This window comes from Mastomys coucha, unplaced genomic scaffold, assembly GCF_008632895.1.
Source record: "Mastomys coucha isolate ucsf_1 unplaced genomic scaffold, UCSF_Mcou_1 pScaffold16, whole genome shotgun sequence".
NCBI classification, from domain to species: domain Eukaryota; kingdom Metazoa; phylum Chordata; class Mammalia; order Rodentia; family Muridae; genus Mastomys; species Mastomys coucha.
In genome coordinates this window covers 91,661,522-91,666,055 of record NW_022196898.1, presented here as the reverse complement: position 1 = coordinate 91,666,055, position 4,534 = coordinate 91,661,522, and positions in this window count along the sequence as shown.

The following is a 4,534-nucleotide window of genomic DNA, read 5'->3' as shown; positions in this document are numbered from 1 at the left end:
AGAGAGAGAGAGAGAGGGGTGAGAGAGAGGGAGGGGGAAGGGAGGGAGGCAGAGGGGGGGAAGGGAGACAGAGGGGGAAGGAAGGAGGCACAGAGAGACAGAGAGAGAGCCACACACAGAGACATAGACAGAGATTAAAGAACACCCCCCATGCCTCCCACCCTCCCACCCCTACCGAAGTTGAGATGTTTGTGAGCTGCTGTTGCACTTCAGATCGAGGTTGCCTTCTTGTTGACCCGGGACACAGCCTCAGAAGATGATTCTCCCACCAAGGGATTAACCACGGGAACAGTTAGGGAATGTGAGGTCTCCAGAGACTTGAGATCAAGGAGTCTAAAATGTTTGTAAGGAGAAAAAAAAATCCTCAGTGGCTTGGGCGCTTTACGGAGACACTTTAAAGGAAAATCAAAATTGCTCTTATTTAAGAGCTTTGGAGATCCAAATATAAGCCTCTTTTCTTTGGCCCAGAAGGCCACTTACTCATTTGGTGTCCCTTTAATGCTTAAAGGGGACGCTGGGCTTCCTATTCCATCCCCAAACACAACTTTATGATTTCTTTTCTTTTTTTTTTTTTTTTTTGCGAAGTCTGTTTCTTTTTTTCTTTTTCCCCTTAGCGCCTCAGATTTCTGTTCTATTTGGGGATGATATGTTGAAAGGAGTCTGAATGGAGCCTGAGAGGCAGGCTTGGTGCCTTTCAAGTGGCTCCAAGTGCTTGGGTGGCAGGGTTCCTTGGATTGGGAGTGATGTCAAAGGTTCTCTGATGACAGTCACTTGGTTTAGAGATGATCCATCATGAACATTTCAGTCATATATTCAGCCATCTTTATTGAGGACTCACTCCATCTTTGCAGGGCTGGTGTTGAGGTGGGGCTGGGGCACGGCATCTGAAACCAGAATCTAATGGGGGAGGCCAAGGATGTGACCAGCCGGACACAGTAAGCCTTTGACTGGCCCGACTCTGTTCTGGAGATTGAGGAAATCACTCTTCTTTCTTTCTGGAAGGAGGAGAAGCCACAAGTTTATTTAATCTTTTCTAGGCAACTTATTTTTATTGCATTTTTAATTTCCTCTCTTGCATTACCATGACCCTTTTCCCTGGCTTCCCACGCCTGTCCTTAATTACTTATCATTAGCAGTGTACACGGGGGCCTTGCTGCATATTTATAAATGTGGTCATTAGTACATGGAAAGACAAAGGCTTCTTTAAGGCTGTCATTAGTTATTCTGTTTTCATGGAAATGTTCATTAGGAGAAACTACCCACCTGGTTAAATAATTATAATTAAGAACTGGTAACCTCCTCTGCATTTTTAACATGATCTTCCGTCTGTTTGCACGAGGCTAAACAAGCCTTATTTGGCTGGCATTCTATCATCTTTCATTTTCTCGGGGGTTGTCAACAAATACAGAGTCCTTGTTTTAAACTGTAGGTGTTGACTGATTTATAGTGCGGTGGGTATAATTTGGGTAATCCAGTGGTTCGTCTCTGAGCCTGCGGACCAGCCATGGAATGGTGAGTCACCCTGAGTCCAGGACCTCTGGCTGGTTTTATTCCCTGGACTCCAGGACCACAGAGATGCTGGGCTTGGAGGCCACTGGCTATGACCCCATTGTGTGCCAAGTAAGACAAGTAGCAGGGGGATGGTGTGAATGTCAGTCTTTATGTTGTTGGTTAGGGCTACCATAGCAGCATGGAGGCTGTGCCCTTACCAATGCCCAAGCAAGCACAGTCTAGCCTTTGAACGGGTAGCGAATGGCCATGAGGTCCATCAGTGACCGACTAGGCAACAGAGATACAATTGAGCAAGCATGGTCATTCTTTCCCGGACTCCCCTCTACCAGGGCTGATCTGGAGCAAACTGTTACCCTGGGCTGATGAGAATTTGCCAGGGACAAACCACAATTGTGGGAAATGCTGGGTCAGGGCATAACTCTCATCTGTATACAATTAGGCAGCACTGCTCATTCAGTGCCATTTTGAGAAGCTAAGGAAGTCTGCAATCAGTTATATCTCCAATTACCATAAAAATATATTAGCCATTCATTCATTTATTAATGATTCATCAGTTAACCACACATAATGAGCAAATAATTAGCAGCGCTGTACGGTTGCCAAAATTGAAAAAGTGTTGGCATTTTAAAGATGAAAGGTTGCATTTATGCAAAAGTCTGGTGATGATAAAGTTAATGTGGAAGATCATTATAAAAGTGGCTGTCCTATATTGCAGGCTGAGGTACCACAAAACTTGCCTAATTGAAGTGAAATTAACATTCTCCCCAAGTCTGCATGTTGCCACACACAAACCGCTGGGTCTCTCCCGAAGATCTCCCTTCAGGAAGGTACACCACACAATACAAGTTAATAAAATGCCAGACAGCTACACTGTGTTCTTTGTTTGCTTGGTTCGCGGCCTCGTGGAAAACAATAAATTGCATTCGTGTCAGCTGAGGCCCATCCCTTTGCTAATTACTGTTTGGTGCTGAAATGACTTCTGTGAAATTGGGAGCGGAGGAAATGGATCCTTACAAGGGAGGCTTTTCAGAGTTCTGCAGTAAATGTGAGATAGGCCTCAGGCACACAGATGTTAAAACACTGAATTCCCCCACAGATTACACTAATGGAAACCCTGTCAGGGAAAGTCAAACCCGGGTCTGTGGTCAAAATCTAATTAAGGTTTCTGTACTTAAAAAGAATATGAATGCCTCGGGGTGGCGATGAATGTATAAGAAACTCACTTGTTTGTAAAAACTGTTAGTGTGAATAGTAAGTACCGCGGGGCGGTTACCTGCCACGGAAACCTGCTTTCTCAGTCCTGCGCTGCCTTCCCGCATGCTCAGCAAGCCTTGCTCCAGAGGTCGGTGACCTCTGCTCAGGCCACAGTGGCCTCTGCCTTTGGGGTCTGGGACAAGGCATGGCTTGAGGTCACTATGAAAACGGATCCTTAGAAGTAGCCCTGGAATCCCAGAGGATGTCTTGCTCTGCCACATGAAAACCACCCCAGATGATCCTGCCCAACTGCCTGGCGCCACTGAGGAAATAGTTCGTGGGGAGGGTGTGGGGCTGGCCAAATCTTTCCTATCGGGGAACAAAGGGTCTTCTGCTGCGGCTCACCCTCCAGCCTGTGAGACAACCTCCCGGAACAGCTGCACCGTGCAGGCACGGCCGGGCTTCTAATAGAGGAAATGAATTTATAATGGTGCCGTCTCTTCATTTTCACCAAGCACAAATTTCCCCTTAAATACTTAAAAACAACACCCAGAGCTGGATATCCCTTAAATTTCAAATAAATGAAATCTTAATCCAGCCTGTTGCTGAGTCTGAGTTGTTATTAAAGAAATAAATTTGAAACAGCAAGTGGTTTGAGAATTTTTGAATTTAATTATTTAAATCTACTTAGGGTAACTCTCGTGTGCTATTTCAGTTTCCCATGGAGAACATGAATTCTGGGAAAGGTGTCCCATGCAGGGCCTTGGAAATATTAACTTTCATGTACGAACGTGGCACTGGCGGACAGGCTTTGCCGTCCTCCTGAGAGAAAAGGAAAGGGAGGAAAAATCCCTCTAAGATGTTTTTTTTTCCTTGTGACGTTCAGTCAAGGACTACGAGTCGTATGTTTCAAAGAGAGAAGCCAGGTTCTCTTTTCAACTTCCATCAGATTCTCTGTTTAAACGTCACTCATTTGAAGCTCTTCAGTGAGCAGGTGTGCACATAGTCACTCAGTGAACCTCGCTAGGGACCAAAAGGAAAGAGAAATGGTCACTGCTGCAACTGAAATGGCCAGTGACTAGTTGGGTGCATTCTCTGGCTCAGCAAGGATCCAGGGCCCGATGTTTGACATTTGTGAACAAGGATTGTCCCTTGCAAGGAACAGGTTCGGGCCCCGAGTTCTCTGGGTTGTTTGGGGGTCCTTCCAGTCCTGGGACTTGCCTTAGTTGTGACAGCAAAGGAGACCTCCCATGGGCTAGCAATGAGTCTACACTGGGTGCCTGTGGGTGGGGGAGCAGGGCGGAGAAGGGTCAGGGTTAGGGCATAGACTGTGTGACAACCTTCCTTCCAGCTCCCTGGGATTTTTGCCATGGAGCCTGATGAGTTTGGGGGCTGTCTCAGAGGGTTAAATGGTCACGCACCTTCATACTCGATGGAGTGTGTTCTCACCCACACAATGAGACCCTGAGGCCTGAGCCAGGGAAACTGTGAACAGCCAATTTATTTCTCTTTTATCCGGCTATTTGATAGTATAGCAGTCAAGATCTTGGAATTGGAAAACAGAGCTTCCCCACACCCAACCCCGGCTAGCAGGAGGATATTGACTTGGAGTGATTTCTAGATCCTGAGTATTATTATTATTATTATTATTATTATTATTATTATTATTAATTATTCCTGCTCAACAGAAAAATCTCCCTGGAAGTCAGAAGTCTTTAAGGAGAATGCTTCGTCTTAGTGTGGGGCCCAGCCCCAGCCCCACCCCAGCCTCAGCCTCAGCCTCAGCCTCAGCCCCAGCCCCACCCCAGCCTCAGCCTCAGCCTCAGCC